The 20,611-nt window shown below is 40.8% G+C and overlaps 1 pseudogene; it reads right to left on the bottom strand.

Annotated features, from left to right (window-relative positions):
• Positions 1 to 10,323: 10,323 nt before the first annotated feature.
• On the bottom strand, positions 10,324 to 10,734 carry LOC101567267 (annotated as a pseudogene).
• Positions 10,735 to 20,611: the final 9,877 nt, after the last annotated feature.

Here is a 20,611-nt window from a genome sequence, read left to right as displayed (position 1 = left end):
CTGACATTCAGGTAACCGAAGGATATAGAACTCCAAATAACAACAACCCAATTAAAACCACACCCAGACATATAATAATCAAGATCCCAGAAATTCAGTACAGGAACAGTATACTAAAATCCACTAAAGAAATGGGGGCCTGGGGAGATAGCTCAGAGGCTGAGAAGATAGCTCAGTAGAATAAGCACTTCTCTGGCAAGTGCAAGGGCCTGAGTTGAATCCCTGATTCTGAAACCAAATAAATAAATAAATAAAAATAAAAAAGAAAGAAGAAAAGAAAAGAAAAGAAATGGATCACATTTAAAGGAAATCCCATCAGAAAATGGCAGATTTCTCTTCACAAACCATCAAGTCAAGAAGAGCATGGAGCAAAGTACTTCAAGTCCTCCAGGAAAACAAATTTAGCCCAGACTGCTATACCCTGAAAAACTCTCTTTCAAGTTTGATGGAAAAGTGGAATACTTCCATGACAAAGAGCAACTAAAGAATTTCATGATGACAAAGCCAAGCCTACACAGACTACTAAAAGATATTCTGGAGAGGGACCAAAATGACCAGAACTCCATGAAAGAGAATGGAAAGAACTCAACAAATAGGGCAAACAATTAAACACAGGAAAAGAAAAAAGAGGTATATAAGAGCAGGTAAATAACATGTCAATTATAAGTCAATACCTCTCAATTATAATCATCAATGTAAATGGACTCAATTCACCAATTAAAAGAAATGGACTACAACAGTGGATTAGAAAGCAAAATCCAACAATATGCTGTACATAAGAAACACACTTAACTCTAAGAAATTCATAGGCTGAAAGTCAAAGGATGGAAAACAATACCACACACTCCAGCACCTCAGAAAAAAGCAGAGGTAGCAATCCTGTTCTCAGACAGTATCAACTTCAAACCAAGAATGATCAAATGAAATAAAGAAGGCCACTATATACTGGTTAGGGGAAAAATACAAGAGGAAGAGGTAACACTCATAAATATTTACTCACCAAATATGGGAGCACCCAACTATATAAGACAGATCCTAATGGGCATGGAAAGTCTAATACCCTATACCACAATCTTCACAGGAGACCTTAACACCTCCTTATCACAAAAAGATAGGTTCAGCAGACAAAAACTTAGCAAAGAAGTAGCAGAACTGCACCAGAACTTGAAACAAATGGACTTAGTGGACATATACAGTGTGCTCCACCCAACCACAGTTGAATACACAATTTTTTCAGCTGCACATGAGACATTTTGTAAAATAGACCACATACTAGTCCATAGGTCATGCTTAAGTATATGCAAGAAAACAGAAATTCTCCCATGCTTATTGTCTGACCACAGTGCAATGAAATTGGAAATAAATGACAAAAGAAGCCACAAAAACTCCATAAATACATGGAAATTAAACAACACCCTCCTCAGGAACCAATGGGTTACAGATGAAATTAAACAATATGTAAAATTAAATGAAAATTATCAGTATTTATGGGATGAAATGAAAGCAGTTCTTAGAGGGAAATTAGAGCTGTGAACTCAAATGTTAGGAAAACAGAACAGGAACAAATAAATACCCTCATGCTGCACCTCAAATATCTAGAGAAAGAAGAGCAAACCAAACCCAAAGCCCAAAGATGGGAGGAAATTATAAAGATTAGAGCAGAAATTAACGCATTCGAGACAAAGAAAACAATATAAAGACTTAATGAATCAAAGAGCTGGTTCTTCGAAAGATCAATTAAAATTGTTAAGCCCCTAGCTAACCTCATCAAAAAGAGGAAAGAAAAAACTCAAATTCAAGCAATAAGGAATGAAAGGGGCAAGATTACCACAGACCCTGTGGAAATTCAGAAGATCATCAATAGCTATTTTGACAATCTTTACTCTCACAGAATCAAAGACACAGAAGAAATGGACAGAGTCCTAGAAGGTGCAAATTTACCAAAGCTGAATCAAGCAGATAGAAGAACTCTCAATAGCCCAATAACAGCCAATGAAATACAAAATGTAATAAAAAACCTACCAACAAAGGAAAGTCCAGATCCTGATGGATTCACAGCTAAATTCTATATGAAATTTACAGAAGATATAATCCCAATACTCTTCAAACACTTCAATGAAATTCAAAAGGAAGCATTTCTCCCAAAATCGTTCCTGGAGGTAAGTATTATACTGATAACAAAACCGGTGACAGACACAACTAAAAAAGAGAACTACAGGCCAATCTCCCTCATGAACATAGATGTAAAAATCCTCAATAAAATCCTAGCAAATAGAATACAGCAAATCATCAAGAAGACTATACACCATAACCAGGTAGGACTCATCCCAGGAATGCAAGGATGGTTCAACATGCTCAAATTTATAAATGTAATACACTATATCAATAAAGCCAAATCCAAGAATCAAATGATCATCTCAATTGATGCAGAAAAGGCTTTTGACAAAGTCCAACACTCATTCATGTTCAAAGTCCTACAGAAAATTGGAATAGATGGCCTCAACCTCAATCTGATAAAAAGCCATCTATGATCCAACTGCTAACATAATTCTAAATGGGGAAAAACTGAAATTTTTTACTTTCAGTTCAGGTACAAGACACGGAAGTCCTCTATCACCACTCCTATTCAAATATAGTTCTGGAGCCATTAGCTAGAGCCATTAGACAAGGTAAAGAAAAAGTTAAACTATCGTTACTTGCAGATGACATGATACTCTACTTGGAAGACCCAAAAATCTCCACCAAGAAGCTACTAGAATTAATACAGAAATTCAGTAGCATAGCAGGATACAAAGTCAATACTCAAAAGTCAATAGCATTCCTCTACACAGATAACAAACACACTGAGAGTGAAACTAGAGAAATAATACCTTTCACAATAGCACTGTGGAAAATGAAATACCTGTGAATTAATCTAACTACAGAAGTGAAAGATCTATTCAATGAAAATTACAGCACTCTGAAAGAAGAGAGCATAGAGGATTTCAGAAAATGGAAAGACATGTCCTGCTCCTGTATAGGAAAAACCAATATTGTGAAGATGGCCATGCTCCCAAAATTGCTGTACAGATTTAGTGCAATCCCTATCAAAATACTACCAATATATCTCATAGACCTAGAGAAATCATTCCTAAAATTTATTTGGAACCAGAAAAAACCTTGAATATCAAAGGCAATACTGGGCAACAAAGGCAAGGCAGGAGGCATTACAATTTCTGACTTGAAATTATACTACAAAGCTACTGTGATAAAATCAGCATAGTATTGGCAAAAAAAAAAAAATAGACCTGAGGATCAATGGACTAGATTACAAGAGGCAGAAGTAACTACAAAGACATTCAATCATCTTATCTTCGACAAAGGGGCCAAACATGCTTTTTGGAAGAAAGATAGCCTCTTTAACAAATGGTGCTGGAAAAACTGGCTCTCTACATGCTGAAAACTAAAATTTGACCCAGGTCTGTCACCATGCATGAAACTAAAGTCAAAATGGATTAGACATCTAAACATTAAAATAGAAACACTAAATCTCCTGGAAGAGAAAGTAGGTGGAAATCCTGAAAACATAGGGGTAGGCAAACAGTTCATGACCAAAAATCAAACTGCATGGGAAAAGCTTGAAAGAATTAACAACTGGAACCTCCTCTTATTCAAAAGTTTTTGCACATCAAAAGAAATTACCAACAGAGTGAAAAGACAACCCAAAAATTTGGAAAAAATCTTAATTAATAAGCACTCAGGCAAAGGTCTTCTCTCTAGAATTTATAAAGAACTAATAAATGTTAGGGCCCCCAAATTTAAGGACCCAATCCAAAAATGGGCATCGAGATAAATACACATTTCTCAGAGGAAGAAATACAAGAAGCAAATAAATACATGAAAAAATCCTCCACATCACTTTCCATTTGTGAAATGTGAGTTAAAACAACACTGAGATACCATCTCATCCCATAAAGAATGGTTCTTATAAAGAAATCTCCTGTTCTTTTTTTTTTTTTTTTTTTTTTTTTTTTTTTTTTTGGCTCAGTTCAGCCCACCCTGAGGGTGGGGCTGACAAGATATGTGGTGCTGGGAATCAAACCAAGGTCCCCTGCACCTACCTAAAATTACCTAAGCAGTTGCTTTAGACCATTGAGCTATCTCTCCAGTCCCATATCATGAAGAAATCAACCAAAAACACATGTTGGAGAGGCAATGGGGAAAAAGGAGCTCTTCTCCACTGCTGATGGGAATGTAGACTGGTGCAAACATTGTGGAAATAAGTGTGGAGATGCCTCAAAAAACTAGGACTGGAAATCTCATTGAATCCATCTATCTCCCTTCTGGGAATTTTCTCAAAAGAACTGAAAATATCATATCATAGTGATATATGTGCACCTATGTTTATAGCAGCACAATTTGTGATAGTTAAATGTTGGAAACAACCAAAATGCCCATCATCTGAGGAATGAATGAGAAAGATGTGGTGTTTTTATACAATGGCGCTATAAGAAAAATAAACTATAAGTCTTCATATATAAGTGGATACACCTTAAACATATACTCATAATTGAAATAAACCAGGCTCGGCTCATATATGTAAATACTGTATTGTTTCTCTAGTGTAAGAACTCAAAAGAAGAAATAAGAGTTGAAAGGTATAACATAGTTAAATGGACAATGAGAACTTAAGGATTAAACCATGACAAGAGAGCAAGGAGAAAAGTTAGGAAATATGGCAGGAGCAAAGCTATACATTTATATAAATAAGATGGTTAAGGCAATGGTCCTAAGAAGCTCCATTAGGTACTTGAAAATAGCAGTCAATGTGTAGAATTCTCACCCTGACTAACTGTATATGGTGATATCTGTGAACTAAGCAACTACACTGAGGATAGCAATGTGTAATACCAAAACTGTGCTTGAAATACCTATCATTTTGGTCTTTTAAATGCATACTACTTCTAATGTCATAATGATTATTGCTGTACTCTTTTTAAAGTAAATGTTTGTAACAAAAAAAAGGTAATAAAAGAAAACAATAGACAAGAAACAAATGTCATAGGATTGTCCTGCTACAATGTTGTACATGGTTTGATTTCTAAATTTCTGTGCAAAAATGTGTAGATTTTTCACATTCTGTAGGGATTTAAAGTTTAGAATATTTATGGTTGTTGGAAAATAGTAGTTCCATGTTATGTCTAAGGTGTTTGATATTCAGACAGATAGTGGTGTTAGGCCCAACTGCCTCGTTTACAGGGTAATAATGACATTATGCTTCTCTTTTAGATATTTGACAACTAAAGTTGCACACCAAAAATTAGAGAAATAGAGGGGTACAAGGATAGCCAATATATTGGCCCTAGCCCTTCAAGGTAAGTGAGGACTCAGGACATAAGAGAACCTGTACTGTGACATCCTGTAACTCAGTGGTGTCCCAAATTTTCTGATCCAGGAGATTATGGGGCCACAGAGGAAAGTGATCAATGATGTATAGTGTGTCTAAGTAGAGTAACCTAGACAGAAAAAATTCTCTCAGGCTTTCACACAGAGAAAATTGGTCAAGCAATGGCTGTGACTCATTCAGATGATTGACACTGATAAAAGATCTAAAAGCTTCTCTACATGGTTTCAGGGTAAACCCTGAGGGGATTTGACTGGCCTTGTCATATACAAAAGTTTCATTTTTAGTTATATAGGTCTTGCTTTATCTTGGTCTTAACCATCCAGGAGAAAAGTATAAAAATGAGGTATAAAAAGGAAAGCCAATTATGGACTACTGGACTCTTTTAGAATATTTTCCTGAGTTAACACACCTATAATATTCAAATAACAGAACTTAACAAAAAAAGGGGATACAGATGAATGTCCATTTTGTATCTGTGTATTCAAAGTGGTTAGAATAGATATATAGTTACATTCTTTTAATGAATAGAGGGATTTGTTCTAATAGTGTTTGTAAATAGGATATCATGTCCACATCTTATACAGCAAATAACCACTAGGAAGAATGTATGCAATGTGTTAATTATTGAAACTGTCATACCAATTTGGTTTGAAACTGTCTCATTGCTATTTGTTTCTCAATAAAATTATGGAAAAAAATTTTAAAAATTAGAAAAAGAAGAAGAAAAGGAAAGCCATATTATTATGCTGAGCTATAAAAAGCTCAAGTCAACAACTTCTGACAATTGCCAGTTCTGCTGATAACCCATTACTATTATGTACTATTGGACTATATTGGTTTATTTTGCTGAATTCAAGTAGCTACAATATTTGAACTGGAATAAAGTATGAAAAGGCCCTTTAAAGACTTCTGCTAGTAAAGCTTCTCTAACAGCAATGGAACACCCATTTCTGACAAAACAAAGAAGGAGAATATAAATAAAAGACCATTTTGTAGTGAAAAAGATATGTATATGTACTTACAAAATAGTTAGGATAGGTATACAGCTACTTTCTCTTAATTCAATGAGAAGAAAGATTTGTACTTATATTGTTTAGACAAGATATCATGTCTGCATCTTGTCCTCTGAATAATAACTACCAAGGCAATAATATGTAATGTATTAATTATTGTAACTGTCCTACTAACGTGTTTTGAAACTGTTTCCATGCTATTTTTATTTTCTCATTAAAATGAATACAAAATTGAAAAAAACAGACGCCATTTTGTACAAAACTATAGCAGTATTAATAGTTAATGTTCTTTGAAATATGAGCAGACCTGTGGTCTGACAAGATGGTGTCTTTTACATCACAAATATGGGAAGTCGCTGGTGTTAAGTTAGCTGAAAAATTGAACACTTAATGCTTTCTCACTAATGAAACATTAAAATTACTCATTTGATAATCCAAATGAAAGCATTTTCAAGCTGAAATAACAAACACAACATTGTATTAGATAACTAAAACTAGCCCTCTGTGTATGCATGTGCATGAATGGGGACAGAGGAAATACCAAGACATATTGAGGCATGGACATATTTCTCCTGGATGATTAATCTCTAGACACATTACATGTATTATATATAGTATAATCCTATTAAGTATAACCTATTTTTCTATAGGATGTGTGTAGGTGTTAAAATGAGAGTACCGATACGGCCACTGAAATCTTTTTTTTTTTTTTTTTTTTTTTTTTTGAGACAGGGTCTCCTTATGCAGTTCAGGCTGGCCTTGTGCTCGCTTTTTGAGCCCAAAGCCTTGTCTCAAAGTCCTAGTGATCCTCCTGTCTAAATCTCCCAAGTGCTGGGGTGACAGGCATCACTAAAATCTTAAACATAATGATTATTCTACAAAAAAAAGGAAGCTCTTTGTATTGCATCTTGTATCAAATGGCAAGCGAGTTTTCACTTTTAGTGTTCAAATTCTTAAAAAAGCTCCTTCTTTGAGAGCAAATTAACAAAAATTGGTCTAGTCATGCTCAAGTCAAATATCCTCGACCAGAAAGCTTTTACAGTGCTCAGAAGCTTATTTTGTGCCTTTAGTAACTTTCTGTCTATGACTATTATATCTTAAGTCATTTGACATAAAATATTTAAGAAAATAGAGAAGCCCAAGTATCAGTCAAAACAAGAGGTTCAGGAATATCATGCTAGTTCAATGTACTTATCCTTCTCCATAGCAGTTATCACACAAACTGTCTCTCTGTGTCTGTTTCTCTGTCTGTCTGTCTGTCTGTCTGTCTGTCTGTCTGTCTGTCTGTCCATCATGTGTCTGTCTGTCTCTCACCATGTTTCTGTGTACAGAAACACATGAGAATCAATGGAACAGGAAGGAACATACAGAAACAACTCCAAATACATTTATTTACTTAATCTTGAATAGAACGGTCAAAACCACACTGGAGAAAAGATAGTCTCTTTAGTAAATGGCACTGGGGAGATGCTGTTGACATGCCAGAGACTGAATCCAGACCCGTAGCTCTTACCATGTACTAAACTAAAATCAAAATGGATCAAAGAAATAGATGTTGGAACAGAAACACTGAACCTGCTGTGAGACAAAACAGGTAAAATCTTTGTGCAGAACCTGATTATATAGGAAATATTCCCAATAATCAGTAAATGGAATCATGTCAAGTTAAAAAGCTTTTGCACAGAAAAATAAAAAAGAGTGGAAAGACAGACTGAAGAATGGACAAATGTTCTGCTCATGAGTCCTCAGAAAGAGGATTCAGTATCCCTTTTAATAGACAAAATTACAAAACCTTCCTTTGCATCTTTTATTGCTCTTTCCCTATTCATTGTCTCCAGTATCAGAGAATCTCCTCTTCCCCATCTCTCTCTCTTTTTGAACCACATACTTCCAACCTTTATTAGTGCTATGTTCCATAACCTTCCATATTTTATTGACCTCTCTAATAAGAAGAAATCTGATCAGTAACTTTCACCAAACTATTTATAACCAATTGTCTTAAAGTGTGGTAACTTCCCAGAAACATTTGGCAGGACTCTGTCCCTCTCCAATTGATATTGACTTCACTGGAACTTTCTGAAGGGCTGAGATCTTTCTAGCTGAGGTTTTCCAAAAAGAAAGAGGGAGTCTGGCTCAGTGACAGACTCTGTGCCAGGACCTGGAGGTTTGTGGGGCACAGCTTGTTCTAGGTACTGTGTGTGGCTGTGGTCTGAAACCCAATTATACCTGGGCTCCTTGGCACAGCAGGCATGTTCAGGGAACAGTAGCTGATTGTGGGAGTCCAACAAGCTCTCAACCTGGGCATCTGTGCCACAGTCCCGCCCAGCTGCCTGCATAAAGGGATATTGCCTGTGGTAGCAAGGACATCCTTACAGGGGACCACGACTCACTGGAGCCCTTCAGAACCAAACTGTGCTGCCTTGTAGAAAATGTTTAAGGCAGAACCTAGGCACTGGAGATGCAGCTAGCTCAGTGACAGAGCATTGCTTAGCATGCCAAAGTGTCCTGAATACAATCCACAGTACCATAAATAACAATACATTTCAGAATCTCTTACTGGACTGTTCATTTCTTTCCACATGAGACATTGAAACTAGACTAGGCACTTTATTTCTTTTCTTTTTTATGTATTTAGTACAGGGTCTACAGGGTCTCACTACATAGATCAGACTCTTAGTGATCCTCCTCTTTACAGCCTCCCAAGTGCTAGGATTACAGGCATGCACCACGCCCAGTCTCAATTGTCATCTCAGTGCACCCCTGGGGTGAGGCCAGCACGGGATCAAACCCCTGGCCCTTGCAGCTGCATAAATAGGCACTTTACTCTGCTGAACTCTCTGGCCAGCCCTAGACTATGCACTTTATTTTTAAAAAATAGTTTTATTTTTCTTTTTGTATTTTAGGGAAGGGTCTACAGTGTGTTCAGAGTTTCACTACTACATTGAACTCATACTGATTCGCCTGTTTTCAGTCTCCCAAGCGCTAGGATTACAGGCCTGCATCACCACACCCAGTCTCAATTGCCATCTCAGTGTGCCCCGGGGACTGGGCAGCATGGCAGGCCAGGGGTTCCCTGGCCCCTGCGCCTGCTTGCAGGTGCTTTAATCTGCTGAGCTATTTGGCTGGTGTAGACTATGCACTTTAGACAAAGCAAGTTCACAGGATTCCTGGTCAACTTGGAAGATGGAGAATCCTTTAGAAAACGATGCTTAACTGCCTGCAAATGGAGGAATGAAGGCTTGAGCAAGTGTAGAAATGAAGAGGGATGCCCTAATTTTGAATCCAAACAGATATTTAATATGCCAGTTCAGTGTTAAGCACTAAGAGATGGAGTGCCCATTAAATTTGTTTGATGCAGAACTTTTTTTCTGTCTTTTAGTGCTGGAGATTAAACCTTGGACCTCACATTCTACCACTGAGCCATACTCACAGTCCTAAAACTTTACAAAAACTCCAAATATATAAAGGGATTGGATTCCAACCAACACTTAGGAAACACTCAAATGACAGAACTCTCGGGGCTTAGTAAGTGTTGAATGATCATGATTACCTTGCTGGCTTATCACTCTTTTGACAAAGTTATTACAAATATAACAATCATTGTGTTTTGTTTTGCTTTTCTATGATTTATACCTTACAGCTTTGCAGCAGAAAGTGTGAGAAGAGTAGTGAGAAGGAATTCTTGACTGGGTTGGTAAGCCCCTCCAGGGAGGCAAGTAAATAACATCAGGGGAAATCCATATTTTTCCAGATTGAATCAACCAAAATTGGAGTGCAGTGGTAGGAAGCCACTTCAAGCCACTTCAGCTGAATCACAGTCCTCTGATGTTGTGTTGGCCAATCTGACCTGCAACATGTCAGACAACTGATGTTGCTGTCTGCATTTTTTTTTTTTAATTTTTAATGATAGAAACAAAAAAACACCTAAAACCAGAGCTTCTGGAAGAACCACTGGTTCTTGCCTGGCTTGTATCTCTCCTGGAACTTGACCTTTGCCTCCTGCCCGGCCTTGCGCTTGCAGGCTGGGTCTCTGAAGACATCCTTGTTGACCACTGTCTTGTCCAGGGAGGTGTCCACAGAGTACCTTGTGGGCATTAGGTGGTTGTAGTTATGAACTTTCACAAAGGACTTGATCTTCGACCTCTTGGCGATTTTCTTCTTGCCCATGGCTGCTGTCACTTTGCCAGGATTGTGGTCAATCTCGGCCACCAAGGCGCGGCTGTAGGGGCAGTGGCAGATGCTGTTGTCGATGTTCTTCATGATGATGGCTTTGCACCTGGGGTAGTATCCAAAACGGACCAGCACCACTTTTCTCGGTCTCATGAACTTGCCCATTGCCGTGGGGGGAAATGCTCAATCGCGGATGGCAGTGGACTAGGAGACCCTAACCAAACCTCTACCAGCTGTCTGCATTTTATAAATAAATGGAGTGTATTTCTATTACTCAGTATAGGAATAGAAAATTTTAGGGCTGGCCAAATAGCTCAGAGGATTAAAGTGCCTGCAAGCAGGTACGGGGTGGGGTGGGGGGCCTGCAGTACTGGCCACGTCCCCAGGACATGCTGAGCAAGCGATTGAGACTGGGCATGGTGGCACATGCCTGTAATACCAGCTCTTGGGAGGCTGTAAACAGGTGGGTCACTGCGAGTCTGATCTAGTAGTGAGACCCTGAACACCCTGTAGACCCTTCCTTAAAACACAAATATAAAATATATATATATATATTAGAAAAATTTAAAAATTAAATATTTCTGTTCTTTAGATAAGCCAACCTGAACTATATTTTGTGAAATTACTTACAGTATACTATAACTTGTAAGGTAAGTTATCAAATAATCATCATAATTCTTGTCATCGTAACAAACTTAAAAATCACTGATTTCTAGAAATTATAGGTGGAGTCTTGATAACTTTTCAGTAAAGTCTGGTGGTCTCTAAGCTACAATTTTATGATAGAAACTTCACCAAACATTTATAATCAGCTCTCTGTCATCCTCTGTCGTTAGGTCTGGGACTATGCGTTTGCTTTGGTAAGAGGGTGACAGGATGGGCTGGCCCTCGTGTCTTGGTTGCTAGTGCTGTCACCTAGCCTGAACCTGGAGGACTTCCACTGTCATCAACAACACTGCCACCAGCACAGCTTGTCCCACTAGCACAGCCTACCCCCAGCCCTTGCTGGGCCACAGTCAGGCACAGTGTCTGTGTCAGCTACCATCTTAGTTTGCCTGTCACAAGCCCCAGTGTCTGGGTGCAATAGTACCACACATTACCACCCATTCAGTGCTAACCAAATGATTTTGTTTGGTGATACATGGTCAGGCTTAACCTATTTACCAACCACCAGTGCAGCGTTGGCATATTTTAACCCTCAGGAACACCTGGGCCAGTGTCGCCTGCACTCGCTACCACGGTGTCTCATAGTCTCCAAGGAGCTCAGGAAGTCTCCAAATCTCCCGTGTGTGGTAGAACAGGATGAGAATGCTCTTGTTTTCCGTCTATGATTCCTGCTGTTTCTTCCTGTGTCTTTCATCTCCATAACGCAACTCTGCTATGTTGATTCCTGGAAGCGGCAGCTGGGTTTGCTCCTCCTCCTCCTCAAGTCCCTCTGGTGCTACTGCTTGTGTGGATATGCCATCTCCCAGCTGAAGGAGGAGAAAATCCCCTCCATTGGCAGAAAGAGGACAAAATCTCCTGTATATTGCAGGCTGAAGCTGCTTACTATCTTTGTGACTTGCTCCTCACCACAACCCCACATCTCTGGATGACACTCTCAAAACCATCCTCTCCTTTCTGTTGCTCTGCCTTAGTTCACTATCTTGAGGGCATGTATTGTTCATTTGACACTTTCCAGTGTCTTCAGAGTTGAATAAGGGGCCTTTGGTCCCCGGGGGCTCAGGGGAAATATTCTCCATATAACTGGACATCTGAAGCACCCAGTTGAGTGGGACCAACCCACAAGACTCCAGTAGGTGACTTGGATACGTCTTCAGGGGTGGGAATCTTTAGCCTAGGCTCCTAAACCATAATCAGTCTTCTCTCCCTGTCAGGCACACTGCTAGACCTGCACAGTAGGATTAATTTATAAGAACTTCATATACCGCTTAGGTTATTGCACTGGGATCCCTACCACTCTGTGAACTGCTCCTGTGGCCAGGGATGCACAGTTTCCTTGAGGTTGATTCCATCAATTGCATTTGCAAAAAAGAAAAGAAAAAAGAAAAAGCCTGACATCATAAGGAAACCACTTTTAGTTGCTCCATTTCCTGCAGCCACAGCTGGCAAAATGCCTAGGACAAGATGTATGCAATTCAAGTCAAAGCAGAGTTTTTAGGAGAAGCAGATGGCCCACCCTAGGTGAAAAAATTACTTTCTTGTGGGGAAAAGCGGGTGGTTTATTCACCTCTTCTCTGGGAAGGTGGGAATGTGTGGAGGCAAAATAAATAAAACATATGACAAATGCATTCCACAGACGACCAGAATAATTGCTGCTGAATGCAGCTACAGGAGGCATCTTCCTGCCTCAAGGCCAGCTGGAGGGCCTTGTCGCACATGTAGTAAAGCACTCCCAGAGCTTGAAAGTTGTTCCACTGGAAGAGCGAGTAAGGATGAACACATGGTTGAGGAGCTCAACCATCAAAAACCCTCTATGACGGCTGGGAACAAAGATCTGAAAAGATGAGGGAGTTTTGAGAAAGTGACCTAATATATAACAAAGCAATAAGAACTGTGCTCCACCTGAAGAAAGCTGGGATTGTCCTAGATAGAGCTGCAGGAGGTAGATGATCTGAACTGAGAGATGCTTTCCTTAGGCATGTTCTGATCACCTGGAAGGCACATTTCACTTAGAAAGCTTTTCCAATCCCTGGGTGACACATTCTTCAAATTTACCCAGTTTTTTTGCTCTGAATCCTTGGGCATAGACAATATTCTGCTTATGAATTTGGTCTCCCAATTACCTTGCTAATGAAAGGCTGAATGCTTACTTAAGGAAACAAGTTTGGAGGTCACTGGAAAGATAACCTGTTACAGGTAAATAAATGTACATTGTGTTTCATATTTCAGTCTTCTATGAGCTTGGTGAACATGAATCAGTCCTACAACCTACTCACCCAGCAACACAAGCAAAAACACAGACTTCCTCTGGACCACTCAAGCTGAATGTCAGAGCCCAGGACACCATTTCATCCTGTGAACCTTCCTTCTGCCCAAGCAGCCTCAGGCTTTCTTTCCTGTGTCTTGACCTCGCTCTAAATGCAGCATAGGTCACCCCAGAAAATCATCTCCTTTAAAATCAGAAGATAGTCCTGAATTAGCTTTTCAGTAATGTATCTGGGCATTTGTAAGTTACATTTTACGCATTGTGTCCCTACAGTTCCATCAAGTGACAAAGTGACAGCTTTCTGCAGCTGTCCTTTCAGCCCTCTTCACCTTGAGAGGGAGCTGTGGTCAGGCCACATAAGGATGTGTGGAGCATTCTTGAGCAAGGGGGAAGGGCAGGAAGGGACAGGAAGGGCTCAGCTGTGGGGCACAGTTCCTGCACAGCCCTGTGGCACCTCGATCATGTCACTTGACAAACGAATACTTTTGGCTAAAAGAACAAAAAGTAAAGGGTTCTCATCCACAAAAGCAGAATTAAAAGGAGAAATAGTATTTTTTCATCAGTTGTGTCCACGTAGCCATGAGTGAATATACAGACTTGCCCATTTTTTGGTCAGCTCGGAGAGTGTGCTTCTGTAGCTTATCATGGTATCTGCTCTCTTGATTCTTATAAACAGGAACATGAAAACTTCAACACTCTTGCTCATTTGTCATCTTCCTGGGACTAAATGGCTAACACTGCACACCCCTCACTGGCTACTATACACTTGTTCACTATGAGGTATTTGTTTTCGGATATTGTGACCTACAAATAGTTTTTCCACAACTTCCAGCCTGGCATCCCTGAAATTTTCCCGTATTCCTTGAAAAGAGTATAGCATCTTCCCTTTGCTTGCAAAATAGGGGTATGAATAGTGTGTATTAATTTTGCCCTCCAACTTGGAGAGTTGGAAGAAGGGCTAATAATGGTGACCATTATGTTCTCCTGAAACAGTTACTTCATAAATAAAATAGTAGATGCATTCACTGCAACTGAGATTTATGAAGGTTCTGTGAGGTGGTAAAAAGGAGTTTGCAATTCAGGATGTTTATTGCTCTCTAGGCTGCGGCCAGTCTCCTGTGAAGCAAGGGTTCAGTTGGGTGGAGATTGAGTAATTAGAACAGAGAGGCGTTGTGTAACTCCTTCCTCTTTACTTTCGTGGACCACTGAGTACACTAAGTCTCAAGCTGAACAGCAGCTTAATAGATTTCAGGAGGGTTCAGAATTTTTTGTCAAAAGCGCCCACAGATAAGTACGGACATTAAATCTGTCTCTGTACCCACGACGTTGAATTTCTTTTACAGATTCACACTATGACCTTTTGCTTAAAGGGCAGTGGAGCTGGCCGGTGGGCGTTCTGTGCTGCAGCCACACTACTATAATTCTCACAGCGAATTTGCGAGATGGGCGTCGTGGATAAACTAGCACTTTAGAGAAAGATCAGGATAATTGAATCTTAGAAACCTAAAACACGTAGTTCAGTTTTATATAGGAGAAGCAATGTGGTAATTCTGCGGCACTAGCTGGGCTAGACATGCCCCATTCATTCATCCTCCTATCAGTCCATCTTGCTGTGCTAACACACCGGGGAAGAAAGGCCACAGGATTTTAAACTGCCATCAAGGAAATCATGTGCAAGAAAAAGTTTTGTTTGCTAGGGCTTTTTTTTTTTTTTTTTTTAAAGAAAATCCAGGTCAGTTGAGTCACAGCTACCTCTCTAGGTAATTTGCAACCTCATAAAACATGAGTTTAGCTGCCCTGGCTGGGTTTGAACTTGCAGTCTTCCAGTTCAGCCTCCCAGAGTGCCAGGATAACAGGCATGTTCCACCACGCCCAGATACATATTTGCTTTCCAAGCCACTGGGGCAAGGTGAGTGGTCATCTTGGAGAACGTTGGCGCTCTTCCGGCCCCAAAGTCTCCGGTAAGCCCTGAGTGAGCGTGCAGAGTAACAAACAGCAAAACGGCTGCCACCCTGGAGTCATCCTCTAGCTCAGCAACCTCATTATCTACTGATGCATTCTCCTCCCCAAGGCCTAAGGGGCTTTATCTAATGGCCTCGGAGTTCTAGAGCAAGGCCTGCCGCCTCTGAAGGTCCTTGTGGATTCCAGGCTTCCAGAAAATCCCCTGAGCAGTCTCACCGTTTAGACACTCAGCTTCCTTCACAGGGTTGTTAGCTATATTGTCGAATGCTACAGCGCTGATCACTTCATTCCTCTGCTTGGCCAAGAAAGAAGCTTCCAAAGCTCAAAAGTCAAACCCTAGAAATCGGGGTGCTCTACCAGGCACCCGGAGACCCTTCCCAGGGGCAGGGTCCTGAGACAGAGCATTCGCTTTATGTTGTGGTTGCCGTTTCCTGACGGTAGTGGTTTCTAAGGAACTATGCAAGAGTTCTGCTTGATAACAATATACAGTGAAAAAGTAAAAATAGCCCAGGACTCTCCGGATTTCACCACCGAAAAAAGCCTTAGTCGTTGCCCATTAATTTGTTGTCTAGCGCCACCTGGTGTTACTACTAAACAGCGACTCTAGAGAAAACCTACAATTAGTTTGATTGGAAACCAAGGAAGTATATCCCTGGAGGGAAACTTGGAGGTCTTTTAGGCAGCTGTCTCACGTTATAGATTAGTAATTTTTTCAGGATCTAGAGTCAGCACTCGATCCATATTTTTCGGATCCAAGATCCCTCCTTTTCTTAGCGTGTCTGCATTGTCTATGGACTGCCCAAGGAGTGGAGTCAAGGGCTGCCACCTTTGGAAGAAGATCTTGGGGCGTTTTCCTCCGTGATGGGGGTGGGGGTGGGGAACTATAAGGTCCAGAAACCTGCAGCCTATCGCAGCCCTACAGCAACTTTTGTGTCTGAGTTTATCCAAAGATCTGTTCATTTTAGATGTTTTTCCATCTTTGTGGATGGCCATGGTAACATTTTGGTGTAAATTGGCTTAAGTGTTTAAAACTGAAAAGTATTGAGCAACTCCATGAGTTTATATCATAATATTTGCTCACAGTTACTCATTCACTCTTTGATCTCGCTGTATGTTTTTATTTTGGAGGGGTAGGTGAGTGGGTGGAAGGTACCTGGAGACTAACTCGGGGGTCTTCTCGCTGAGCTATATCCTGCTCTTTAAAAAATTTTAAAATTTTGAGACAAGGTCTCAGCAAGTCACCAAGTTGCTCGGTGAGCCCTGCCTGCCTCAGTCTCCGAGGACGCTGGGCTTGCAGACATGCACCATCACACCCCGCTCCGGCCACATTTTTCTGTTTGGGCAACATGTCTTTCCTGGCCCGCTGACTTTCGGTTGGTCAGTCTGCCCTTGATGGATGGCACGGGCGAGCAGAGGCTTTCGCTAGCGTGGCCTGTGCAGGCCGGCTTCAGCCTCGACCTTCTGCATGAGAGCAGCCTGAGAAAGCCACTGTTCCTGCAGCCCTGGCCGCTGCAACGGGACGACGCCCGTAGCTGAGCCGGGCCTCTCAGAGGCACTGCTGACCAGCCACCCCTGGCCCTCAGGAAACAGGAGCAAGAAATAAATATTTGTTTTGTTTTAAATGTTTTATAGCTATTTTTACGTTTTTCAGTACTTGAAAATACTTAGAAACTTAGTTGTGGTAAAATATTTCAAAACTGTACTATTGTAACCATTTTAAGAATACAGCCTAGCAGCAGTTAGAGCATTCTTGGTCATACGTCATGCGACCACCACCACTACCCATTTCCATGGAATTCATCTTGTGACACTGAAGCTCTGTGTGTGTCAAGTAATGTCCCTTTATTTTTCCCTTCCTCTAGCTCCTGGCAAACACCGTTTTACTCTCTGTTCCTATGAATTTGACCATCCCACCTACTTCTTATAAATGCTATCATATGGCATTTTTCCTCTTGTAACTGGCTTACTTCGCTTAATACAATGTCCTCAAAGTTTATCCACGTAGCATGTTTCAGAACTGACTTCCTTTTCAAGGCAGAGTACTATTCCACCATCTGCATATTCACATTTTGTTGAGGCCTTCCTGTCTTCTTGGATGCTGGGTTGCTTCTGCCTTTTGGCTACTCGCATTAATGTTGCTTTGCACAGAAGTGTGAGAACATTTCCTTAAGCCCTTGCCACCAGTTCTTCAGAGTTTGTTCTGGCAGCAGAGCAGCTGGATGGACAATATTTATATTTTAATTTGGGGGGCACTGCCACAGGTTTCCACAACAGCTGTGCCATTTCACACTCCTGCTGGCAGTGCACTAGGAGGTTCAAACTTGCCACATCCTCGCCACCTACTAGTAGTCATCCCAATAGATGTGTGGTGGTTTCTCATTGTCATTTTGAATATATATTTAATTCTCAAGCCACTAAGAATACAGGGTTGTTTGCTGCTGCTGCAAAAACTCACAAATAGGGTTTAAGCATAAATCAGGCCAACTCCAAAACCTTTCAGAAGCTATCTGTGCAAAAGAACACTGCTTCCTGGATCACGTATTGTTTAACTGATTTGAGAACCTACTAAGCCTTATTTCTAAAGTTGCTGGGGTTCTCGCCTTCTTCCAGACTGACTCAATGCCATCCTTGCTGCCCTCTGTCCTGGTCACTCTTTAATTCTGCCACATTCTTCTCTGACACGATTTCCTCCACTTTTTGATTCCCTTCAACTTAATGTACCCTTTCTTTTTATTTTATTTTATTGTATTTTAGGGAAGGGTCCACAGGGTGTTCAGGGTCTCACTACTAGATGGACTCATAGTGATCCACCTGTTTATAGACTCCCAAGAGCTGGGATTACAGGCATGCGCCACCACGCCCAGTTTTGATTGGTGGCTCAGTGTGCCCTGGGGGTGGGGTTGGCACAGCAGGCCTGGGGATCAAACCCCCTGCCCCTGTGCCTGCTTGCAGGTGCTTTAATCCCCTGAGCTATTTGGCTGGCCCTGACCCTTTCTTTTTCTTTTTCTTTATTTTATTTTATTTTTTAGCGGAACCAGGGATTGAATTCAGATCCTTGCGTTTGCCAGTCAAGCACTTATCCTACTGAGCCATCTCCCTAGCCCCACCCTTTCTTTTAAAAAGTAATAAATACCTTTTAAAATACTAACAACTAACTCATTTATAAGCATTATAAATATTAAATATTGTCCCTGAAAAATTTTTCAGAGAGAAGCATTTTTGTCTTTTGTTTACTATCATCCTGTAGTTAGTGCCTGACCCATAATAAATGGGAAAGAGAATTTCTTTTTTTGAAGAACAAAAATGGTTTATTTACTGATGCTAATATCAGTTTAGATTGAAATTAAAACTCAAGGAGACAGTGTTTTTTCATCAGATTGCCAGAAAGTCAATAAATAGAAAGTATTACGTTAAAGAATGGCCAGGATTCGTCTAGGAATAACAATATTACCCAGGTGGGAATGACACAAGCTGGTAGCAGTTTTTAAAGAAAACACTGGAGAATAAGTTATGTACACATTCTCAAAGTGTCTACCTAGACAGTGCTTCACTTTTTTTTTTCTTTTTGTGTACTGCAGGAGAATTTCTTAAATGAATGAACTAGAGCATTTCTGAATGCTAGCTGTTGTATTTTAGTAACATGGCCAGTAGAGGTCAGAGAGGAGTTCTTCAAATGTGTTGGGCCTGCAACTGCTATTCTTCTGTCTGCGGTACAGAAGGATCTATTCATTCTGGAAGTTTCTTGGTCAGTGTAGACTGCCACGTAAAAAGTTTGGTGGTGGCACCTGCATGGCTGACGAGAAGTGTGAGCTGTTCCCAGTGCTGGTGCTTCTGATTGGCTTTTCCTTCCTGGATTTGGGTGCCAAGGGGGAAAGAATAGAAAACAGGGGTTTTTTGTCTTTGAGGTAAGCAGAAAGTGGTGGCTTTGAGGCTGTGTGCATTTATAGAAGCTGCTTATAAATAAAAGTTATATTCAATCAGCCAGAGAAGACAATAAGTGCTTGCTTTCAATTGCAAAGCTGTTTATTTAGGTTAACACCACCTCCTTCCAAAAGTCTCTCTCTCTCTGTCTCTGTCTCTCTGTTTCAGTCTCTGCCTCTGCCTCTGCCTCTGTCTCTCTGTCTCTGTCTCTGTCTCTGTCCGCCTCTGTCTGTCTCTGTCTCTCTGTCTCTGTCTCTCTGCCTCTGTCTCTCTGTCTCTGCCTCTGTCTCTGTCTCTGCTTCTCTGTCTCTGCCTCTGCCTCTCTCTGTCTCTGTCTCTGTCTCTGTCTCTGTCTCTGTGTCTTTCTCTGTCTCTGTCTCTGCCTCTCTGCCTCTCTGTCTCTGCCTCTGCCTCTCTCTGTCTGTCTCTGTCTCTGTCTCTGCCTCTGCCTCTGTCTCTGTCTCTCTGTCTCTGCCTCTCTCTGTCTCTGTCTCTGTCTCTGTCTCTGTCTCTGTCTCTGTCTCTGTGTCTTTCTCTGTCTCTGTCTCTGTGTCTTTCTCTGTCTCTGTCTCTGTCTCTCTCTCTTTCTCTAGATAAAGCCTTTTAATACTAGGACATCTGGCTAGTATTCCTTTCCTCTTTTGCAATGACACACAATGGTAAAATAAATGTCACAAACCACGATTCTGCCCAGGTGTGGCTCATTCTTCCTAGTTCCCTTGCCTATGCCTAAATGCCACAGTATGTAACTGCGTATCAGAATGGCATAAAGGAATAATGATGCCCAATCAGAAGTAAATGATTTTCTTTTGAGTACATATTGGTATTGGTTGATTAGTCTAAAGATAGACATTTGAGAGAAAGGAAACGTACTTTATCAGTTGCTTCTCATGCTCAGGCACTGAGCTGGATATGTTTACCTGTTATCTCACTTCCTTGAAGGCACAATGTCAAAGGTAGAATAATCGCTGAAGGAGTGAGGAGAGGACTGTGAGGAACCAGGATCCGAGCTGGGTTTGGTGGGCCACACCTGGAGTCTCAGCCCTCAGGAGGCTGAGGCAGGAAGATTGAAAGTTTGAGGCCAGCCTAAACAATTTAGTGACTCAACCAGACCATGTCTCAAAATAAAAACTGGAGAAAAGAGAGGGGGCTGAGGACATAGCTCCACGTGAAGGCCCAGTGTTTAACCCACCACCCATACCCCCCTTGTTTTGTTTTATTTTGGTTTGA

The sequence above is a fragment of the Octodon degus genome, unplaced genomic scaffold (assembly GCF_000260255.1).
Source record: "Octodon degus isolate 3935 unplaced genomic scaffold, OctDeg1.0 scaffold00121, whole genome shotgun sequence".
NCBI classification, from domain to species: domain Eukaryota; kingdom Metazoa; phylum Chordata; class Mammalia; order Rodentia; family Octodontidae; genus Octodon; species Octodon degus.
This window is presented reverse-complemented; position numbering and strand designations above follow the sequence as displayed.